At 41.0% G+C, this 25,334-nt stretch overlaps 1 pseudogene; it reads right to left on the bottom strand.

Annotated features, from left to right (window-relative positions):
• Positions 1-8,014: 8,014 nt before the first annotated feature.
• LOC121147748 lies at positions 8,015-8,365 on the bottom strand (annotated as a pseudogene).
• Between the last annotated feature and the right edge of the window lie 16,969 nt (positions 8,366-25,334).

The raw sequence follows: 25,334 nt of genomic DNA, 5'->3' as shown, positions 1-25,334 counted from the left end.
CCAGGCCAAAAGCAGAGAGCTGGATGGGAAGCTGGGCCACTGGGATTAGAACTGGCGCCCATATGGGATCCAGGCACCACAGGCAAGGTGAGGACTTAAACCACTATGCCATCACTCCGGGCCCTAAGTCTGATATTTATTAGTGGGAACTCCTCTGAAGTGTAGAAATAGCAAAAAGTCACGAGAGCTGGAGTTCCGCAGAAGATACTACTGAGCCCAAAACAGAGAGAATGCTTTCCTAAAACAATCGTTAGTTTGAATGAGATCATTTCTAGAACTCTATTTAAACTAACAATATTTTTTCTTCTCATTCATGATCGATACCTCCATACTTGAAGTACCTTTCGAGGATTATAGTTATTCTATTTTTCTGGAACAAAATCTTTAGCATGACACTGAAAGGAATTAATACAAAAAAGGAAGGTAAGATTTTTGACTGTAGTGATTTTAAAACAAGGTTAAGATCACCAGTATATGAAATAACGTGCAAGGATTGATATTTTAATTCCTTTAATATATTAAGCTTTTACCACTTTAGGAAATGATCGCTCCAGAAATGTTGAGTGAGTTATTCTTTGTTTTCTTGATCCAGAGCGGGTTTCACATGGTCTTTCTTCCAAGAATAGTAAAAAATATGTAATAATAATAATAAAATGTGTAGCATATATAATAGCATGATAAAAATACATAGCAAATTTTCACTGTGAAAAATCCATTTTTCAAGTAAAGGAATGACGGTACAGGTGAATTGCTTGTCCAAAGCCACGTGCAGCTCCGAGGAAGAGTTGAGACAGGAACCCAAACACAACAGCTGCCTTGTCTCCTCAAATTTACAGCCCGCTGTATTCCACTGTTTTAGTCTCGAAGATACATGTATACAAAATTTTATGTACAATCTCAAAATGCTTTATTCGACTCTTCAAGCCTACTTTGAAATATCCTTACTCTAACAATTGTTTGGAAGCGCCAACCATCCTCGAATACTTGAGAAATACGATGCCAGAAGCAGAAGCCACTTCTATCCCAGAGAAAGTGCTGGAAGAAATCAAAGGTGAGCATGGAGAAGGCTCATCCCAAATAGCTGATAAAACTATTGAAATGCCCCACAGAGTTTCCGCTTCCTAACCAAATTCTAGGCATTACTAATTGCTACTTATTTCTCCTGTATTAATTAATCAGTTAATTAGTTAATTAATAGGCAGGGCAAGTCAAAGAGAGAGAGGGAAAGCTGGGCACACACACACACACACACACACACACACACACACACACACACACACACACACATCTTCCATCCACCGATTCACTCTCCAAATTGCCACAGCAGCCAGAGCCGGGCCAGGTCAAAGTCAAGAGCCTGGGTCTCTAAGCACTTCAAGCACTCAGGCCATCTCCCGCTGCTACATCACCACAGTCCCCCGAGGCACAGCTTTTAAATCGTACCTAAGGAAAGCTCTCTTATCGATACAAAACTGGCAGCAAATTGTTTTTGGATATGTGTTTATTACAGTCGGGGAGGGAGAACAAGATTGTTTTCAATTGTATTGCTGGGACCAATAGAGGAACAGAAGTGAATATTGCATCCTTGTCACCTAATCTTCCGAGCTGGGAAATCAATGGGAGGCGAAGCATTACTGAGAAGTCAATGGAGCACGGCCATTAAACCTACCTCGCGTGCCCATAAATGCAAGAATGTTTTTAAAAAATCATGACCCTCAAACTTTTCCGTTTGCAGCTGGTCAACCGTGATGGTTATTTTATTTGGTTTCCTTTTCAACAGTGGTCTCCTCGCCTAACATATCTTGAATCAAATTCTAAGCTAACAAAGTGTATTTAACAACTCTAAAAATGGTGCAAGAGAAAACTTCCATCATCCTATAATCATTCATACTGAAGGCCCACCACCTCCCCTGTCAGAAATATTGAAATTTGTGAAACACGCAAAATAAGAATGAAATAACACTTTTTAAAAACTACTCAGAGGGCCTGGTGTGGTGGCCTAGCGGCTAAAGTCCTCACCTTGAACACACCAGGATCCCATATGGGCCCCGGTTCTAATCCCAGCAGCTCCACTTCCCGTCCAGCTCCCTGCTTGTGCCCTGGAAAAGCAATCAAGGACAGCCCAAAGCCTTGGGACCCTGCACCCCTGTGGGAGACCCTGAAATAAGTTCCTGGCTCCTGGCTCCAGATCAGCACAGCATTGCCCGTTGTGGTCACTTGGGGAGTGAATCATCGGACAGAAGATCTTCCTCTCTGTCTCTCCTCCTCTCTGTATATCTGACTTTGTAATAAAAATAAAATAAATCTTTAAAAAAAAAAATAGGGCCTGGCGGCATAGCCTAGTGGCGAAAGTCCTCACCTTGAATGCCCCGGGATCCCATATGGGCGCTGGTTCTAATCCCAGCAACCCCACTTCCCATCCAGCTCCCTGCTTGTGACCTGGGAAAGCAGTTGAGGATGGCCCAGAGCCTTGGGACCCTGCACCCGTGTGGGAGACCTGGAAGAGGTTCCTGGCTACTGGCTTCAGATCAGCGCAGCACCGGCCATTGCGGCTGCTTGGGGAGTGAACCATCAGACAAAAGATCTTCCTCTCTGTCTCTCCTCCTCTCTGTATATCTGACTTTGTAATAAAAATAAATAAATCTTTAAAAAAAAATAAAAACTACTCAGGGGTAATTTTATGTTATAGTATTTACTGTGATAGCAAATGACAAAGGTTTTTATCTTTTTTTTTTTAATTACTCAAGCAAATTTTTTTTTCCCATCAAAAATAGTCCTAGCCTCATTAGTGTACCAAAATTGGAATTTGACAGGGGTAGATTCACTTAGCTAATAGCTTACAGGTGAAAAACAATTAAGTGCTTGCTTTCAATATTCTAAAAACCCGTGTGTAATTTCCCTTTAGATTTCCAATAAAAATTCCATATAAATAGGCCTTAAGATTACAATTTCCTCAGGATTATTACGATAACCAATCCATAAGCATCTTCATTTTCTTAGTTAATTTCCTCTCAGTTGTTTACATTCAACCTGAGATTTCTATTAGCCTTTTCTTCTGTCCACACCAAGCCCTGTCCCGTGAGGAATGATTTGAAGGTATTCACGGAGACTGACACCCTGCCTGGCGCCATTCCTTCTTCCTCACAGCTCACGAAAGTCCGTGCTGGTCTAGCCATCCACCCATCAGATGTAACCCCACATTCCACCTGAGAATCCCACCCCCAATCTCCCAGCCCCTTCCCCAACCCCGCCCACTCACCAATCATCCCCAGGCTTCACCTGCAGGCACCAATCCCCTGGGGCCCCGCCCTCGAACCCTCCCAATCCCCGCCCCTTACACCTTGCGGACCTACTTGCATAAAAAGGCCCCAGGTGTTACCTTCTCCCCTTTTTTTCCTGATCCCCACCAGGTCCGCCCCCTTCGTGTCCTGCTAGAATAAACCTCCTAAGATACCTCGTTGCGTCTGGTGTTTTCAGCTCATGGTAAAGAAGCAGGTTGTAGGAATTAGCTGGAGTCGAGGCCTGGATTCAGGCACTGCGATGGGAGAGGCACACATTTTTACGGCCAAGCTGAAGCTTGCTCACTTTGAGGGGAGGACAGAGATTGGTTGTGGGCACCGACAACACACTGCATGACCATGCAAGGAAGGTGTTCTATCCATGGCAGCTTGTTTCAACAAAACAACACTAATTTAAGGGATGCTCATTTAAATCACTGATATGTCAGGCCTGTACATGAGCCACCACACAGGAATATTACCCCATGCTAAAATTTCCTCGGGGTTTCACTTGTCAAGAAAATGCAAATCTTTGATACTTACGGAATCGCCAAAATCATTGCAGGTTGTTGAATAATGGCGACCCAACTAAAGCATGCTTAAATGTTTTTTCAGCTTCTGGAGGGATCCTGTAAATCCATGTTTGAAACCGTTATCTTTCCCTCTTGGTCAGTATTTCCTTGAGAGAAACAGTCCTTTCAAAATAGCATCCTCCAAGCAGGTAATACTACAATGAAACCCTGGAACTAAATCGTATCTGGTCAGTCATCATGGAGAGGACACTGGAAGTAACATTTTTTTTCGTTCATATTTTGGGATTGAATGTTGTGCTGCCTCTTTGCTCAGGAAAGTTCGCAGCAACATTGATCTGTGTTTGGAAAGCAATGAGCCAGCAGGGGAGCCTGCCGAAGGGTCAAACTGGAAGTAAAGGATGCTAAAAAAGAAACTAAGAATAAACGAAGACCTCTGATAGCCTGGCTATCAGCAGGGGACAATTTCCAAGCAAATCACTGCACGAGGGCTCTTGCCCCGCAACACCTGCTATGTGACAGTGAATCAGGAACACGCTCAGCAATTGCCTACACTTAGTCCGGTAGGTTCACTTCGCAGAGTTCACATTCGTGTCTAGGCGTGTCCCAAGCCCAACACACTGGAGGACTACTTCTCAGTAACGGAAGTGCAACACCGCTTTAACTTTAGCCAAAGTGTGCAACTTTTCTGCAACATTTAAAAAAAAAAAAAAGACATTGCCTATTTAAGCTGGAAATGAATGTTGTTTAACCTAAATGAATAAACACATCTTTACAGTCTTATTCATGTTAACATCCTAGAGAATATGGAATTAAATGCCTTCCCCACAGTCAGAGCTCTTCTGGAAGGGGTGAATTCACTCAAGATGCACGTGTGTACTGTGGAAGCTCATCACCTTCCGTTTTAACCGCTTTGCTGCTTAATTAAAAAGGATGTCAGACACTTCGGAAAGGGCTTTGGTAAATTGTCAAATTTAACAAAAGAAAGAAAATTTTAGATAAAAAGCACCTTATGTAAATTATGCCTAATTTCCTTCCTTATTCTAACCACTGTTACCATCATTTTAGGTGACTTTTGTCTGGCATTCAAAAAATGCAATGTGATTCTCTTATTCATGACTTGGCAACAGTCCCTGAAACATTTTCTTAAGTGTTTTCAATTATATGCCAGCCCCAATAGGTCCCCTGTGAGATCCACAAAAAAAAAAAAGTTTTATCCAATACATTATATCTTGTAGTTTCAATGCTGTCTGTGTTTCAATAAACATTGGTAAATTAGGAAATGCCCCCGCAAGTCTGTTCCATTTACACACCTGCAGCTGGAGGGTGGTTTGCTATTTAATCTTCCTGTAGGTGCGTCCAGCTACAAAGAAAGGGTATTCTGACTCAGTGAGATCTGCAGTCAAAGGGGAGGAAGTGTTGGGTATGTGTCTCCAGGAGAGAGCAGGTATACTGTACAACAGACGCGCAGGTATACTGTACAACAGACGCACAGGCTTCCTGCCTTTAAGGACACACGCCCCAGCTCTGGAATTACTAAAGCTCAGGAAAGGAAGGGATGATGGAAGCCTCCTTCCAGACCGCTGTCCTGGGCCTTCTGACCTGTCAGCTGAGCGTGGGCTCTCCGGCCGGGTAACCAAAGTGCCTCAGTCAGACCCCACACGGTCTTAAATAGTGGCACTTCTACTTGCTATCTACTTGTCTGGAGAACACTCAAACAACTCAAAATCTGCATGCCATATGACCCAGCAATAGCACTTCTAGGAATATATCCAAAACACCTGTTTCATGACAAACCAACATGCACCCCTATGTTCATAGCAGCACAATCAGTAATTGCAAAAACATGGAAGCAACCGAAATGCCCATCAGCAGAAGATTGGATAAGAAAGCTTTGGTTCATCTACTCCATGGAATACTACTCAGCTATTAAAAAAAACAAAATGCACTTCTTTGTGGCTAAATGGGCCCAACTGGAATCTATAATGCTAAGGGAAATGAGCGAATCCCAAAAGATTAGATACCACATGTTTGCCTTGATTTAACCTGTAATTTTTGTTTGGTTGTTTGTTATTTTTTGAACCTGTCATTGATACTGTCTCAACCCAGGTGTTTTGAAGAATTGAACTTGCATTATTTTTAACTTATTGTTTACTCAATACTATGTCAATTAATTCCATAACATTGTATATTGATGCTGATGTTTTGTTGGGACTTTTAACTGACCGGAACTTTACTCTGTTAGCTCTACCTTCAGACCAGAGAAGGTCTCCCCAAGAGGCCACTGAACTTATCTGGACAATAAGACGCTGGACTTTATGCTAGGTATATGCTTGCAAGGAAGGAATCTCAACTGAACTTGAACTGTGGTTATGCAGCAAGGTGGAGGAATCCACCATGGGGGGAGGGGTATGGTAGGGGAGGGGGAAATCCCCAGTGCCTATAAAACTGTATCACATAATACAATGTTAATAACAATAAAAACAAATAAATAAAACTTAAAAAAATTGAAAGAAAAAAAGAAATCTAGTTATTACATTTTCGTATAAAAGGTAAAATGAAGAATTTGTCAGGAATAAGGGTGTGCTCCCTAGAAAATGGTATTCAAAGTATGTTTTAGTGCCAAATTGTGAAACCCATGTGTATGAAGGTGCTTCTTTTAATAGAAATGACATGCCATGGGAATAAAATGCTTTGTGGATTTCCAAATTTTGCACCACATAAACATCTTTTCATTCATTATTTTTTTAAAGACTTACTTTTTTTTTATTGCAAAGTCAGATATACAGAGAGGAGGAGAGACAGAGAGGAAGATCTTCTGTCTGATGATTCACTCCCCAAGTGAGTGCAACGGCCGATGCTGTGCTGATCTGAAGCCAAAAACCAGGAACCTCTTCCAGGTCTCCCACACAGGGGTGCAGGGTCCCAAAGCTTTGGGCTGTCCTTGATTGCTTTCCCAGGGCACAAGCAGGGATCTGGACGGGAAGTGGAGCTGCTGGGATTAGAACCGGGGCCCATATGGGATCCTGGGGCGTTCAAGGTGAGGACTTTAGCTGCTAGGCCACCACGCCGGGCCCAATGTTCTTAACTTTTAAAAGAACTTCTGTAAGTAACTGTTCTTCATAATATCTTTGCTAATAAATAATTTCCATACCAAATTTACAGATGTGAAAGTCAAGCTACTATGACGTGGCTTACCTCAGTTCAGAAAGCTAGTACGTGGAAGAACAGGAAATTCATATGTGTTTACCTTAAAGATCCCATTTTCCCTCACCACAGCATGCAGCCAGCAGATGATTAATCATAATTCCAGAGACAGAATGAGGGAGAGAAGAAGAGAGAGAGAAAGAGAGGGAGAGAGAGAAATAGACGGGTGAATAGATTTGGAAACATTAGCGATTTGTATTTTTAATTCTATCCTTAATAGTCTAAAAGGTTCATATTTAAATGTCCTTTTTTAAGAGATAAAAGAGAAATGTGAAAGGCACAACTTTACTGGAATATCTTATCTATTTTGAAGATAATTTCCCTAAGCGACTACTCTTTTTGCTGCTTACACTTTTATAGTTTATAGTTTTTTTTTTTGTAACAAGAAGTTTATTTAAATAACAAGACACTTGACTTGAAGGGAAAACTAGCTAGGATTCATTTCTTTAAGAATAATTTACCCCTACTTAAAGAAAGATTGCCCTACATGTAACACCTACGTACCAAAAAGTTATAAAAATCGTCCTTGGTTTTACGATGATAAATGAAAACATTAAAATTCTCCAACCAAAGTGTGCAAAGATTTTTATGTTGTTCGTTGTTGTTGTTGTTGTTGCTAAAACAGTGAGAGCAAATAACTTACTGGAATATAGCTGAATGAGCGTGCTGGTAATGGAGAACGGGGGGCATTGTCACAGAACCAGCTCATCTCCCCATTCCATCTCCCACTGATGTCAACCAAAACATATCACTGGCCATTCAGAAATTAAAAAAAAAAAAGAAAGAAAGAAAAGAACAAATGCAAAATGCAATATGTTTGTGTACATGCACCAGTTACTTTATGTACGATAAAGGAACGTAGGAAGGGGACAATGAAAGAATAGGAAAAGTATACTGAGGTAGTCAGGGTGTGATGGAACCCAAACATCGTTTTCAAAGTGAGAGTGCATTCTTGGTCCATGAGACAAGAGTGCTGGAGGAAAGTAGCAGGTTCCCTGTTTAGTAGACACCACCTGTCTGCTGTTGAAACACGTCAACCGTATCTTCATCCTCCAGTCCCAACTGTGCGGGTGTGTCTGACTCATTGATTGGCTGCCCATCACATCGGACTCTGATCTGCCTCATTGACAAACCCTGTCATTCACGATAGGCTTTCATTAGTTTACTAAGCGGTACATGCCTTGTAGTTTTAAATTGCAGGCCAGAACCATCCTGCCCTGCCACCTTCAAATTAATATGATCATTATGCTTGGTCTTGACTTTTTCCTTGACCATGGCAAGCACCAGAGTCTCCTCAGCTGCTGCTTCACAAAACGGGTACCAGGCAGCACCGGGAGCAGCCAACTTCATAGTTTATAAATACCATATTTTACAAGTAAAGTGGGCAAGATGGATACTAGTCTAAATCATGGACAGGTTAAATATTATCACTCAGCAAGCCAGGATTTATATGGGCCAAAAAACAAAAATGAAAAAGAGAAACGTGTTATAACTAGAAATGTGATGGATATACATTTAACTGTTTTATGTACAAGACACTACATTTTAATTTAAAATGTTCTGTACAATATTTTTGCATGTCCTCACAAAACATATAAAAGTCATAGGGGGATTTTGACAAACACGCACGTGGCATGCTCTCAGCACACACTCGTGCCAAGGAGGGGTCATTCCAGGTTGCAGGTTGAGGTTACACAACATGGAGACTGGACACTTAGGCCTGAATCTTGAAGCAGTCAATTTCAACAGGGAATCAAAGATGAGGGCTTGCACTGGTATGCTCTGCTATGGAAACTACAAGAGTCGGGCTCTTCCTTTTGAAAGCATTTGTAGGAGAGTGCTTCAAGCAGTCATGGGCAATGGAAGTAAAAGACAGGCACATTTTCCAACAACTGTTTGAAGTACCTGTGTACGATGACTTGAGAAAGCATCTTGACCTTGTAATCGGTTCTAGGATTCTGTGTTGCACAAAGCTTATTGTCTATTAGCACATATTTTAGTGACCTTGCAGGAACACTGTGTCCAGTTTGGTTGCGAGCCTGAAAGCTGGGGTTTCTAACGGAACAGAGGATTAAAATGACAACAAAACTCAGAGCTGCCTGATTGTACAGACAAAAATAATTGAAAGATGTGACTCACCAGATACCTGCATGAGCCCAGAGGCCAGCCATCTGCAAGTCCCACAGGAGCTGCAGGTGTAAATCAACTGTACACAGCAAAGTCTTGTACAGAGTATCAGCAAAGAGCAGCAGGACAGGGGAGACGGACATGTATCTGAGTGGTTGTCAAGGAACCATTTCTATTCACAGTGCTATAAACCGTTTTACAGGCAAGCAGGGTTTCCTTCAGTATCAGAATCGATTGAACATTAGGTAAAGCAGAAGGTGACATGACTTCATCAATTTTCTCTTGGACGCCAGTCAGTGAAGGAAGATCCACTTGCCTATGTAACAGTTTTGTAGCACTGTAGTTAGGAAGCCGTGCAATATCTGAATCACATTCTGCCTTTAAACAGGAAAATCCTGGGCCCGGCGCCGTGGCCTAGCAGCTAAAGTCCTTGCCTTGAACCTGCCAGGATCCCATATGGGCCCCGGTTCTAATCCCGGCAGCTCCACTTCCCATCCAGATCCCCGCTTGTGGCCTGGGAAAGCAGTCAAGGACGGCCCAAAGCTTTGGGATCCTGCACCCGCGTAGGAGACCTGGAAGAAGTTCCTGGTTTCTGGCTTCGGATCGGCATAGCATCGGCCGTTGCACTCACTTGGGGAGTGAATCATTGGACGGATGATCTTCCCCTCTGTTCTCCTCCTCTCTGTATATCTGACTTTGTAATAAAAAATGAATAAATCTTTAAAAAAAAAGAGTACATGTGATGTATCATTTTCTTGGATCTTTGGTGAGACTGTGTAGGAAATTTCTTTAAAGAAAGAAAAGAAAAGAGAAGAGAAGAGAAGAGAAGAGAAGAGAAGAGAAGAGAAGAGAAGAGAAGAGAAGAGAAGAGAAAAGAAAAGAAAAGAAAAGAAAAGAAAAGAAAAGAAAAGAAAAGAAAAGAAAAGAAAAGAAAAGAAAAGAAAAGAGAAGAGAAGAGAAGAGAAAGAGAAAGGGTCTGGTGTGATGGCTCAGTGTCTGAATCCTCATGTTGCATGTGTCAGGATCCCATATGAGAACTGGCTCATATCCCTGCTGCTGCACTTTCCATCCAGCCCCTGCTTGTGGCCTGGGAAAGGAATTGAGGACGGCCCAGAGCCTTGGGATCCTACACCTGCATGGGAGACCTGGAAGAAGCTCCTGGCTCCTGGCTTTGGATCAACTCAGCTCTGGCCATTGTGGCTACTTGAATGGTAAACCAGTGGATGAAGAATCTTTCTATTTGCCTATAAAATTTGCTCGTCCAATAAAAACAAATAATCCTACATGAAAACTGGTGAGGAACACCTTGTGTTATTCAACACTATCAGTGGACTAATAAATATTATCTAATAAATCATAATATTATAATATTATCTAATAAATGGACTAATAAATATTATCTCGAATCAGACTGAGCTCAGGTTTGTCTTGCTTTTGCTTCTTTTTTTCTTAGCTTTTTAAATCCTTGCCCAGGAGAAGAGTCAGAGGCAGACGGTAGGAAGAGAGATGGGGACACAACAGAAACGCCCTAAAAATGTGAAGCTTCTTTGCTTGTTATCAGCACCACACCCTAACTGTGCAGTAAATGCTTGGGATCTCTCATCCTTTTCTCTCTCTCTGTAAGAGCAAGAGGCCAGGAGCCAGACTACCTTGACTTGAACCCGGACACACCACTTAGGAGCGATGGGACCTTCATCTCTGAACCCCAAGAAAAACGGAGAGAACAACAGAACGCACCACAAAGGATTGCTACGAAAGTATAACTGAGCTGTTATTCATAAAACAGTCTCAGACACTGAGAGCATTTATTACATAAAATTTTTAAAAAATATCTATTTACTTGCTTCATTTTCCAACTGTTGGATTTCAGAAAATACTCTCCTCGTTTTCCTGCCTTTGCCCTCCTCTCTCATCAAACTATCAATCCACCTACATAAATTTGTTTATGTGGTCCATATCATTCCAGTGTAAATCAGGTCTCATATGCGTTGTCCATCTCTATGAAAGCATTTTAACAACAATCCCTGTCGCCTTTTTCCTTAGGTCTCATTTTTCAATCATCGTGGTTTTTATGAAACACAAGCCTTGCCATAGACTCTGCCAGAAAAGAACTCTGGAAAGGCCGTCCGTTTTTTCCCCCTTGACCTCCACCACCCACTTTCAAGCCAGACCACACACATAAATCATCCCAGACTTTTTCCTCCATCACAATGTGGTTTCCATTTACATCCATTCTGCCTCTAACAAATGACTTTGATTCCGGTGGGCAAGTTCAGCACTAATGGCTTTCCCCTATGTTTTCAGGGACAATTCTGAGTGCAAAATAGTCCCAAGGAACATTGCTGGTTTCACAGGTTTCTTGTCGCTAATCAGGTTTAATTATTTCCTGTCCTGTTGTTGAAACCTTAGAAATCAGCTCCTCACCGTTCATGCTCGTTCGTCTCACTCTGGTCCCATAAGGGACATCCTCGCCCTGCCCCCACCCCACCCGCCTTCCCGGCCCCATCTTTTTAGACAGTGACTGTAGGTGGAACCTTGCTATTTCATCGTTACTGGGTCAAAAACACTAATTAATCCCTGCAACTTCATTAGAAAAATGCAGCTAGTCAACTTATCTAAAACAGTTTTTTAAAATAAAAAAATAAACCCAGAGTTACACAGAGTTGTAGTGTGCAGCTTCCTGTTTGAACTTTTCCGTTAACTGGCTGATTTAACCACTACATATGGAGACAAAATCTTGCCTTAAAAAAACTCGTGCAGGTTCAGCATGTTTGCTGGTGAGAGGTTGTTTTCTCTTACAACATTATGTTTTCGGCAGAGGGTCATCAAGAGTGAAGTGGTGTGTTCTACTGAAGAAGGCCTCACAGATTACTGTCAAAAAAAACTGTCTGCATATCGAGGGAATATGCTGTTCTTCGCTCTGTTCCTTCAAAGTCCCAGGGATGGAAACTATTTTGGGATAGGTAACTATGTGAATGTGTGTATTTATATGTATATGTGTGTATGTGTGTGCATACATAAATGTGTGTGTGTATATATGTATAGGTATGTTATGTATATATGTGTGTATGCACTGTATATATAATAGATTTTATTTCCTTATATACACATTACATATATTTATACATATATGTATATATATCCAGTATTGTATGAAAAAATCTTTATATATATATATTAGAATTTTCTTCATATTATGGCATTTTTACATCAGAGAAACCTTTCTGGAAATTAGAAGAAAGATATTGCCTTTCCTGAGACAAAAAAGCAACTTAGCCCGAAGCTCGTCATTGATCATCTAAATTAAAAATCATGAGCTACATTCTTGACCAAAGCACTTCATGTCCTTCCGTTTTTACTTATCTGAATGTCAATCACTGAAGTACTTGGAACCACTCCCATAGTCCGCAGCCCACCAAGATTGTTTAGATCACGATGTCCTAAACTGTCTGATCTGTCTTGCCGTGCCTTAAACTCAGAAACCCAGTTGAGGACATCGGTCTAGACTCCTTGCCACTCTTTCCACATCCTGACCACAACCAACTCTCGCACAGGGCCCCGCGTGGCCTTCCGTGCCTCCCGTCCCTAGCTGTGTGAGCATGTTAAACTTCATTTTTCTGAGCCTCTCCTATGGCTGCCCCTGACTAAACATCATATAGGAGAATGAAGAACAAGGACTTAGAATCCCTTCTTTTTCACGGAAAAATAAGCGACCTCTAAATTTAGCAGTTTAATTCCAGCAAGATGTGTGTGTATGAAGCAGCAGAGAACGGCTCTTCTACCCGTGTGCTAGCACAGCAAGGTGAGGAAGGTTCCAGCTTACGTTTGCAGAGGATGAAAAGCAATAAAGGGACTGCGGAAAGAGAGTGACAAGTTCAATTTGCATTCTGGCAAGATTGCTCTATTTATAACGAGGAGGATGGATGGAAGAAGGCAAAGCATGGGGATGGAATATATCAGAGGTCATTACAATAATCTAGGAACGGTACTGAAGTTGTGCCAGTCTGAATAGGGATGAGAGAGAGATGAGGAGAAGCTTGCCCGCTGAGCAAAATGGGTGGTGAGAGAGAGGGAGGGAAGGGGGTGGCTGAGTTGTCAAGACAGGCAGTCATCGATGGAATACAGTGGAATGCAATGATTTAGCATTACTGAGACTTGGGTTGGCACAAATGCCCCTATCACAGCTTTCAGTTCTGTGAAACTTACTGAGAAGAGGAAAAATAAACCTCAGAGGTCAAACACGACTCTCACACGCTGTTGTGGTGTAAAGCATCACAGACAAACAAATGCACCTGGCTATGTTCCGATAAAACTTTACTGACAAAAAGCTGGCAGTCATCCATAGCTCAATTTCTGATACACGGGCAACCCTGACACAGGAAGGATGCGCTAAGAAATATTTGCTTTTAGATATTCCCAGAAGATCACATCAAATTAGATAACACCTACATGATGAAACATAGAGGACTTGGTCCAGGCTCCCTCCAATGTCTGTCCTATGTAGGCTTCTACCATGAACACACACACAGAGATGTGTGTGTATGTATTCATAATTAAAGAGTAAGATAAGCTTCAACAAAGAACTTACCAATTGCCAACAGAGTGAAAAGGAATGATTCCTTCCAGTTGACGTGTGTGTGTGTGTGTGTGTGTAAGTGTGCACATCAATTAGTGTCTTCTTAGAAAACACAGAAGTCTCCATAAATCACCATAGGTTAACCAAGGCGTTCTTTTAAGACTTGGAGTACAAGAACTTTAAGAAAGCTTGAACATCTCACAAAAGTGATTCCTGATCATCAGAGATGCTGCTGATGAAATCTTCAAACAGTCACCAAAACCATGACCTTTCTGTAATCAAAGCCACTCACTTTTGAAGCCAAAAAGCTTTCTTTGAATACCAGGTAGGAAAAAATGTTCATTAGTTATTCAAGCGGGGCATCAGGCAACACGTCCTAATTAGCAGCCACAGTTAAGTTACTTCATGGAATTTAATACTGACACTTTTTCCCCTAGATGTGTCCGTAATAGATTCTTGTCAAACAGTGGAATAAAAATCATGATTAGACACCTGTCCTTCTCATCTCATACTTAACTAGCTTGTGCTTTGTTTTTTGTTTTGTTTTGTTTTGTTTTGACCAAGAGAATACAGTGTAAAACAAAGGAACGTAGAGTTATTCTGGAGTGTGATTTCAGCCCATGATTCTCATTTCCATGAAATCTGTTTATAATTTTTAGAGTGAAGGAAAACTCTCCAAAGACCTATGATTTGTTTCAACAGAGTTGAGCTTGGTTTTAAAGCTGTTCTCACCTGTGGCTGGTATCTGTCTCATGGAAACTATTCATTTCTACTTTTAAAAATGAATATATCTTTATTTGATAAAGAGAGGAGAGCCCTCTTGCATCTGCAGATTGCCTCTCCAAATGCCTCCAACAGCCAGGACTGGGTCAGACTGATGCCAGGAGCCAGGTGCTGCACCCGGACTCCACTTGGATGACAGGGATGCAGTGAAGTGAGTGATCACCTGTTGTCTCGCATATTGCACATCTGCAGGAGGCTGCATAGCAAGCAGAGCTGTTGATGCAAGCTCTGGGACGCATGCTGGTGTCCAGACTGGCAAGTTAGCCACTGCACCCACACATGTCTTTAGTAGCCTCAATATTCCTGCTACAGGCTGACTTAATTTTAGCAGATGCAATTTAAAAGTTTCTCTTGACCATTCATCGTTTTACCTTGATACGTACCATTTTCCCCTCTACTCTTTTCTTCACTATGAGCAGCTTGGTAATTTTTAACTATGGGATTTGCTGACTTCTCTAGGGAATCTTTTTAACCTGCTCATTTGTTTTTGTTTTTCCTCTTGCAGGCTCTTTGACAATTTTTTATTTGACCATTCCTTAATAATCTGCAGATTATTTTACACTGTATCAATTTGAAAATAGAAACATCACTGTTATTTGAAAAAAGGAATTTCAAATCTTAAAGTATATTTGACAGGAGGGGACAGAGTTAAGTAGGTAGCTAAAAGTGTACTTAAAAAGAACTTAAAGACAAAGGTCAGCAAACCTTCTCTCAAGAATGAGGGAGAAGTCAGTGGCAGCAGCCTCAGCCACGTGAGCGGCTCTGTCTTCCTACCTCCTACTTTAACTTACAACAACCAGCAAACAGGGTTCTCCTTATGAGCCGTACTTTGCTTTCTATGTTTCCCAGAGAAAACAGACTCAGTAGTATGTGTGTGTAGAAGCATGCACATCATTTGTTCTTGAAATTATGAAACCCAAGAAGTCCCATGGCTTGCCATATGCAAACTGGAGTCCCAGCAAAGTTGGTGCTATCATTTGGTCCAAGTCTAAAAGCTTGAGAACCAGAAGCACTGATATCTATGGGCAAGAGGAGATGGCTGTCTCAATGCAAGAAGCATGAGGATAGCTGTCCTCCTTCAATCTTTTTGTTCCATCGCAACTCCTAAGATGGTTGTCCATATTGGGAAAAGCAGAACTTCCTTGTTCAACCTGGCACTTCAAGTGTTAATCTCTTCCCAGAAGAGATTAAAGCAATGGCAGATACACTGAGAAGCAATGTCTTACCCAATGCTTCAGTTCAAATTGACTCAAAATTCCTTGGAATATTTGCACAGGCACAACAAAGTTGGCTTGCAGTGCTGGAAAAACTACACCCTGGAAGCGAAGCAGAAGCGGCCAGTTCCCAGGTGAACACATATTGTGTGCACATACGGTCATCATGCGCTCAAGAACAGCCTGGAGGAACCAACAGGAACGCGACCTTCCACACCCGCACAGTCCGCTCCAAGCCTCCCCAACGGATGGAGCAGACAGGCAACCCAGAGCCGCTTGCTGAGGCCAATCACACCACGTGGATGGGTAGACACAAAAACTTAATAACTGCTACACAATAGAAGTCCAAGATTCTCATCTGAATAACATTTATAATAAAATTATCAGCCACTAAAAACATAGGAAATCACTCCTTGTTATGAAATTGGCCTGGATCTCTCTCCCCAGATCTACCAATTTTTGATAATGTAGAGAATAAGCGACACTTAGGAATTTATAAAGTGGAATAACAGTTACAAGAATGCATGTCTGGGGCCTGGCGCGATAGCATAGTGGTTAAAGTCCTCACCTTGAATGTGCCGGGATCCTATATGGGCAGCAGTTCTAATCCCGGCGGCTCCACTTCCCATCCAGCTCCCTGCTTGTGGCCTGGGAAAGCAGCCTTGGGATCCATACCAATGTGGGAGACCAAGAAGAAGCTCCTGGGTCCTGGCTTCAGATCAGCTCAGTTCCAGAAGATCTTCCTTTCTGTCTCTCCCCCCTCTCTGTATATCCACCTTTCCAATAAAAACAAATAAATCTTTTTTTATAAAAAAAGAATGTATATCTGTAGCTCTGTGTGTGTATGAATAGGTTTATGTACTGATAAGGTTGCATTTCCTAATTCTTAGAAATGATACTACTTTAATCTGAAGTATTCTTGTATTTCTATTTAGTTTTTTAAACATTTTATTATGTTTTATTGCAAAGTCAGATATACAAAGAGACAGAGAGGAAGGTCTTCCTTCCAGTGATTTACTCCCCAAGTGGTCATAATAGTCAGTGCTGTGCCGATCCGAAGCCAGGAGCCAGGAACCTCCTCCGGGTCTCCCACATGGATGCAGGTCCCAAGGCTTTGAACTGTCCTTGACTGCTTTCCCAGGCCACAAGCAGGGAGCTGGATGGGAAGCAGGGCTCTCAGGATTAGAACCGGCGCCTATATGGGATCCTGGTATGTTCCAGGTGGGGACTTTTGCCGCTAGGCTACTACACCGGGCCCACTTAATATTTCTATTTCTTTTTGGACACTAAAACATCATTTATTTGATTAAGAACTGATTATAGCACATGGCACTGACAGTTTCTGTTATCTAAAATCTTGTTTGGAAGATAAAATATGAACAACTCTATATAAATTCCCTTTTTCTTTCACTTGAACATATCACCAGAGCTTTTGAAGTGTAAAACGCCCTGGAATGATTGCTTATTAGACAAGCAAGTTCTGATTGATTGATTGATTGATTGATTGACCATTCAAATAAATTTGCTGATTGACAAGTGGTGAACAACGCAAGAGTGATCCAAGCAGGGCTATTCTAAGAAACACCCTTTGAAGACATTTTAAAGTTAGACACATTGTCATTCAAGAGAATGAACGCAAGTGGTGTGAACTGTCAGAACAAGTGCATGCATAGATGGCCTCAAGTGTTTGTGTATTTTTCAGCAATAAATAATATATGACACATGAATTTCATGGATTTTAGTGTGCCATTATCTGCTGGTTTTGCATAACAATGCAGCGACCTCTCAGCTTTATTATTTGTGCTAGGTTCTACCATTTTTAAGTTCTCTCCTTAAACAGATTGTTATTGCAACACTTTTCACAGTAGTTAGTCCTCCACCCTTTCTGGGATAATGTTTGCCAGTTGCAGCAAATGTATACGGTGTAATTGGCATTCTCACTGTAGACAAAGTTGGCTCAGCACACATTTCAAGCCAGCTACAATGCTAGGTGCCTAGTGATGGCTAACAGGTACTTATTTACATTTCCCCCTAAATATTTTATATCTTCTGTAGTATGGAGAAGAGTTAAGCCACACGTCTCCCAAGGGCTTCTCATAAGTGTACATAGAATATCATTTCTGGTGTTGGGAATACCATGCATGATTTTATTTCATATATTTACACTCGACAGAGAAACAATCAAAAATATTTTGAATAAATCATTCAGTGTACTGCTGCACAAAATATTGTATCATTTTGGCCATTGCAGGGACTGGAACCCATATACAGTTTTTTGCATATTGCCTCTAACTTTTGAAATGAAATGCTCCCCACTAACCTACTGGAAGGCGCGTTAATATATTAAAGGCCTAATATTTACAAGGTGCCATATATTCCCACAGCAAAGAGAGGCGTAACTCACTTGCAATACAGAACCCCCAAATAATAAACTATCCACAGGTAAGCCATTCCAAATATGTTTTACTTTCTATTCTAAAACAACAACAACAACAAATCACCTTGCATTATTAAGCAGTTTCCAAATCATTTAATTTTTATTAACTGCTTTCCTGCTTAGCCACAGAAAGAATTCATAAGATATCTGATCACAGTGTCACTGTCTAGAAAAACAGAGCTTCTTCCATGGGTAAGTGGTTGACAAATTTGTAGAAGTCTGCTCAGCAAATGCAAGTGCTCAAATTATGAAGATTTCAGAGGCCATAATTTTCCCAGCTGGATGAAGTGGAGAGCACTAAGAGGCCTCATAGATCATACCCTGTTGTCATTTATTATAACGTTTTTAACATACTACAGAATTCGTGTTGTCAAGAACATTGGGCGGGGTGATTTATTAGCTAGGATTTATTGTGTTGCTCATAACCCAGATGGCTTGAATTTTGGAAGAGGGGAAATTTCTTGTCACCGAGCATGAAGGCATAAACGCCTAAGTTGCCAAAGACTCATTTACCTGCTGTGTAAACATTGGAGAAGCAGTTTTTGCTTGCCTTCAAAGGCACACTGCAGACCCTGCGCTTTGCCCGAGGGAGCAGTGGACACTTAAGCTCTGTGAAATGTTGTTCCACAGTGGAACAAACTTTTGTCAGTTCTCCCTCTGGGACATTGTGGGCAATTCAGAGTTTCTCTCTGGCTCCTGCTACAAGTACCCCAGCAAACAGGACCTTGCCTGGAAGGGTTTTGCAGCTGAACATGCTGAACTTTGACACCGGGATGCCATGACCTGCAGACGCCCCTCTGACACGCTCCTCTTCCCTGCACAGTGACACAGTGCCAACATAGAGGCACCGAGCAGCCATGTGACTGACACAGGCTGGACAGACACCATAGTGTTTCATGCAAAACTGGTCCGACCTGTCCAGGTGAGGGCATCAGAGTTATTCAAACATTCCTATGAGACTATAGAAATTAAAGCTGCAAAACAATTAAGAGTGATTTCTTTCTATGTGACTCCTCCCACAGGAAGAATAGTTATCCGATTGGAGAGAGTCAGTGCTTATCTGCCATGATGGGATTACCCCACGATGGGAGTGTCGCCGCTACAAGACTATACCCGTGATGGGATCGTCTCCTATGATGGGGCTGTCCTGTGACGGGACTATCTCCACTGACGGGACAATATCCCGTGTCGGGGCTATGTCCCATGAAGGGATCATCTCTCCTGATGGGATTACCTCCTGCGATTCTCTCCTTTATGACATTATCTCCTTGGTTGGGGGGCCATGTCCTTGATGGTACTATGTCCTCACTCTGGCAGGATTCCTGCGTAGACATAAACTGCTCGAGCCGTGGTCCTTTTTCTCTGCACCTGACAAGCAAACCTTTCTGGCTTCCTCTGCGCGTCCCCATCGCTTCCCCATCGCTGAAGAATGTGAGCACCTGAACTCAATACATAACCATCCTCCCCATCCACACATTCACCAACCCTGAATTCAACCAACCACAGAATGAAAGTATTTTTAAATCTGTCTGTGCTGAACTCATACAGCCTTCTTTTTCCCTTGTCACTATTCTCTAAACAACATAGTGTAACTACTTTTTACAGAATCATGTTAGTGACTGCAAGTAATTTGTAGACAAAGTTTTAGGAGTCTCTACATAGGTTATATGCAAAAACCATGTCATTTATTTAGTAAGGGTCTGAGCATCCGCAGTTCGGTTTCCTGACAGGCTCTTGGAGCAAATCCCCTATGGATATCCAGGAACAACTATTTGAGTTCTTACTCCTCTCTGCCTTCCCACATTGAGTGCCCTAGATGGCTTGTAGCACATTCTCAAATGATCCTTACTGAATAAATGAATAAGCAAGGATGAGAAAATATTTCCACACGGACCTCTGGAATAATTCTAATATGGGCCAGAGATGAAATCAAACTTACTTGTGGGTTTGAAAAGAATGAAAACAGATTATTTCATCATTTGCCAGATGGCATGCTCTCATTTTCACAGACTGATTCTCAATATTGCAAAGATTTCACTGCTTTGTTATAAACCTTAGGTCGCGACAGAGCCAGAATGATGTGAGACAATCTGTCCTTCCAGCACATCTCATTGTGATCGATTCCGCATCTTCCTTCCACATCTTGTGATCACACTCATGAACCTGTTACCGGGTATCGCTCACACCATATTTGCAACCCCAAAGCAAAGCAACAAATGCTAGCTCAGTCTCCTCACTTCCCTTCACAGAATTCAGGTTCACAACTATAGGAACCATTCTCTACATAACTTTTGGTTGTGCCCTTTTTTTTCTGTTTGCTTGTGTTTCCATCTTTGACACACCCAGCCATATCCTGTCCAGGCTATCATCAAAAACAGACTAGAAATATCCTTCTCCACAAACCGAGCAGCAGCTCCAATCAAATACCTACACATGGTCTCACCCCTACTGTTCCCTACTGTTCCCTACTGTTCCCCCTGCCTGTGCATGCCACACACACAAGTTCTGTTGTTGTTTGGTTTGTTTCTCTCCTAAGTCCTCCACTCTGTCTTGATGAAAATCTAGGTCTGTTTTGTTTTTTGTTTTTTTTTTTTCAAATGAGATGGAATTGAAGGCAACAGAGCTGAATTATTGCCAACATTGTTGCTCCCCAAAAGGACATGAGCCTTTCGAATTCTACTGCAGTGATTTATTGGTGACCCTTTAACTTAATAAAACTACGTTATGGGGGAAAATAAACAGACTTGAGCTGAAGGAAAGCACCAGAAATTGCTCTCTCCATGGAGAGCTGACAGCCCGCCTATCTATTCAAATCCAGAACTGCCATTGCCAAGCACAGAGTAAAACATTTTAGATCAAACACATGGATGCTCTCTCAATTGACTCAATTGTGTTGATCTACTCAAACGTGTAACAAAACAAGCAGGTTAAAAATTGTATGAACATGTCCAACACTTGAGCATTAAGCCACATAGGAAAGTATAGACCTATGGAAATACTAAAACTGAAATGCACGCTACGGGCATGCTGGAGTTGTGCCATGTCATTAGACATTATCCAGAAAAGCTCAAAAGCTAATGCATTTGCTCCTGGTGACACTGACGGATAATGTATTCATCCTTAATGAAGACATAAAAAAATTATGTGGATCTGATGCACTGGCAGAAGTTGAAGTGTTTTATTACGATAGTTCAGCGAAGATGTTATTGGTTTTTGAGTAAAGAAATGAATAAAAAAATGAACAAGCACATGATATGCAAGCATGCTGAGACAAAAATTTCGTGAAGAGGAAAAATCGGAGGAACCAAACTAATTTTAAAACGTCTTTTAGATGCCCATCCTCGTGCAAAACATTGAAAGTGTAAACTCTGTTCATTGAAGTTACCTTGATTTTTAAATTTTACCTCCATTCCTAAGAACACTAAAGATCTGCGGCTAGTGCTCAGCATATATTTCAACTTAAAAAAAAAGAAAGAAACATGAAAACTGATTTTTTTTTCCAGTAAGGTTGTTGCTTTTTTGTTTATGTACTTCAGGATTTTGTGTTATTTTGGTTATGACAAGATACGACAGACTTGCTAAAACAAAACAAGTGTGAATAGTTGATTTCATGGGAGTTGGGACAAGACTATTAATTTAAAGCTGCAGGCTGAGGGATCCTTGGACATAAATAATGAAGTAAACATGTCATTGATTACTCTCTCATAATAAAATTTCAGAAGGCACGGATCTGGCTTTTCATTTAGCCAAAAAGAAGGGACAGATTTTCTTTTTTTTTTTCAAAATGGAAATAACCCTTACAGTTTTTTCAGTTACAAAGGTAATGGAGATTTATTACAGAACTTCAGAAACCAAAAGGTACACAAAAGATTATCCTACATAATATTAGTCTGTTAATGGTTCAGGAAATAAAACCAAGAAAACATTCATAAATAACCATTATGCTTCATAAAAAAAAAATGAAACACATCATTCACTTACTTATTTGTGGGTAAAGAAGACCCAAGGCTTATTAGCATATAGGAAAAGGATAGGAATTAACAAATTAAATGAATATTTTCACAAGTATACAATTTTAAAAGTCATTAAAAATATCTACCACATATGGTTGTGAAAAGAATTAATTGAGATAACATGCAAATTTCTCATACCCTGATAGGCTCTAGGCGAATGTTAATTCTCTTCCTTCACCTTCCTCTCCACTGCCAAGAAACTGACATTACACTACAAGTCTCTTAAAATAAGTTTTTAATATGAATTCCTAAATTTTAATATTTAAAAAAATGAGGGCCTGGCATGATAGCCTAGGGGTTAAATCCTCAACTAGCAACCTCTCTACGGGTACCAGTTTGTGTCCCAGCTGCTCTACTTCCCATCCAGTTCCCTGCCTGTGGCCTGGGAAGGGAGTGGAGGATGGCCCAGAGCCGTGGGCTCCTGCACCCATGTGGGAGACTTGGGGGAAGCTCCTGGCTCCTGGCTTTGAATCGGCTCAATCTCGGCCGTTGCGGCTACTTAAGGAGTTAACCAGTGGATGGAAGATCTTTCTCTCTGACTCTCTTTTACTCTGTCAATCTGACTTTCTAATAAAAATAAATAAATCTTAAGGATCTTTTCCTCATGCTTTACTGAAGAGAGCTTGATTATCACATGTCATGGGAAAAAATCATTTTTGGTCAACCCTGTTGGGAATTTTGTACCCCTCCTGCATCTGTTTCCCAATTCTTTCTCCACATTAGGGAAGCTTTCCTTTATTATTTCATTAAATGTATTTTTAAACCCAGCTTCTCTTTCTGCACTGTAACTCTTATATTTGGCCTTTTAACAGTGTCTCTTAATTCTTGAATACTTTTTTTAGCTTGACCCAGCTCTACTTCCAACTTATTGATCGCTTCCCCATTGTGGCAGGGAATATCTTCCAATCCTGGCGTTCTTTCCTCTGCCTCATTCATTTTATTACTGACACTTGCCACAGAATTTCTAGTTTGCTCCACCACAACCTTCATTTCCAATAATTTGGCTTGATTTTGTTTCAGTGTTGCTATTTCCTGTGTGACATTTTAATGAAGGAAATTAAGGAATTCCTTAAGTTCCTTGAACTTCAAAAGCCTAATTAGGGCAAGAAACATATGAAAACATGTTCAACATAAGTTCCTATTGAAAAATGTAGATTAAGATGAGGAATAATGCAACCAGCAGCATGGTTAACCTGAAGGACGTGAGGTGTGGAGAGAATGTGAAGCAAGAAAAACTTGTTTGAATTGCTGGTGGGAATGTTAATTGGTGCAATGACTTTAAAAAAATATTTGGTCACACCTAATAAATCTGTATATGCTATGACCTGCAATCCACTGCTGGCTTTATACCCATTCAGAAGGAGCGCTTTATCCTTCAAATAATATTTACACTAAGGCTCATAGGAGTCTTATTTATTAGGGTCCCTTGGGGGGAAAAACACAAATATCCATCTACAGTAACCTGAGTCAATAAATTGTTATATATGATAGAAACTTATACAACAGGAAAATTGAATAAATTATATCACAAAGTAGATGACTCTCACAAATAAACTTATGATACTTATAAGAAGTCAGAAATTAAATTGTGCATTCCATATATGTCATTTTTGTGATTTTGTGAAAATAGGTGAAATGGAACAATGGCCCGTGTAAGGTACTGCTTGATTGGAATCCTTCTAAAGTGTTAGGACTGTTGCATATCTTGATCCATGTGATGGCTTAAGATTTTTATAGAGTATACAAAAATTCATCAGGCTCTTCATTGAAGATGTGTGCACCTCATGTATATACGATATAAATCAATCAAAGCAACTCACAATTTCTTTACGCCATTCACGGACACCAATGTGTCAGTATTCTTGCTACATATATCACGTGTAAGCATTTCTTAAATTCTTTGCTTGAGGTACCAAGTCTACCTGTGTCAAAAGGTCTATCAGCCACTGATTATATTTTCAGAGGCAATTTGCTGCTCTTTTCATAAGGTACTCTTGTTACAGCAGACTTTTCCCTAGGAAGGAAACAAAGGAGGGTGGTTTGTTCCGTCAGGGAGTAACTACTTTTAAGGCTTCCCAGGAGTCATCAGTGATGAACAGGATCACGGGAACAAGGGACACAACAGAGTCCAAGTTGTCTCTGAGAGGGAAGATGGATGCCTTAGCATCGGATGCAGCCTGGGAGGCCTGAAGCACCAAGGAGGTAACCCGGGCTGCACTTCCGCCTCCCTCTTCTTGGTGCTCATCCTGACAGGTATTGTGTGCTGGCTTAAGTATTTGCATCCCTGCCGCCTGTGTAAGAGACCTAGGTTGGTTTTTTTGGCGCTGGCAGTGCCAATCGTCATAGGCTTTTCAGGGGTGAATCAGCGTTTCTGTGTTATTGTGTGTGTCTCTGTGTTTCAAAATATATATATATATATATATACATAAACATATATATGTATACATATTTATGAATATGTATATGTATATCAACTGTTACCAAATTTCCACAATTTTTTGTGTCCCATTTTGTTCTCCTTTTTATCACTGAACATCCCCAAATTTCACTAGCGTTGACCATGTTTTGTTGACCATGTTTATTTTCTACCCTGAAAGATGCAAACATTTTACGTTTTCTTTTTATCCTGCAGGAATCGATTCCGCATCAATACTAGAAAGCGAAAAGATCTTGCTTTTGGCAAAAACCAACATTCAAGAGAAATGCAAAAGTAACTAAAACAGAAATAATTAAGGAACAAAGCATAATGGAAGGCTTCCTGTTTTCCTGATTGTGACAACTCAAATGCCTTGGACTTGAACATTAACTCTGCAGGGGACTTCTCTGCAGATGGAACAAGCTGTTATTCCTATCAACAAGCACTAAACATCCAAGAGGAAGGAACAATTGCAGGCAAGCTTGAAAAAAAAGATATTTTATGAAAGACTCACAGCAGAAACAAAGCCAATCAATATGATTCGGAATTATAGTTTCCTTTAGTTTTTTAAGAGTACAGCCTCAGGCTCACAGTAAACTCTGGCCATGACCATCAAGCACAGGAGCTTAGAAGAGGAATAGTTTTTCTGCTGTCCGGCCCCTTCGTTCTATTCTGGGGCGCAGGTTCACATGATACCAGATGTCAGGATTCCATATTTTCTAACACCGTGCACCATAAACAGTTTGAGCCCGG

The sequence above is a fragment of the Ochotona curzoniae genome, unplaced genomic scaffold (genome assembly GCF_017591425.1).
Source record: "Ochotona curzoniae isolate NIBS_2020 unplaced genomic scaffold, NIBS_Ocur_1.0 scaffold_461, whole genome shotgun sequence".
NCBI classification, from domain to species: Eukaryota; Metazoa; Chordata; class Mammalia; order Lagomorpha; family Ochotonidae; genus Ochotona; species Ochotona curzoniae.
The sequence above is the reverse complement of the archived record's forward strand: the minus strand, read 5'-3'. Positions and strand labels throughout refer to the sequence as shown.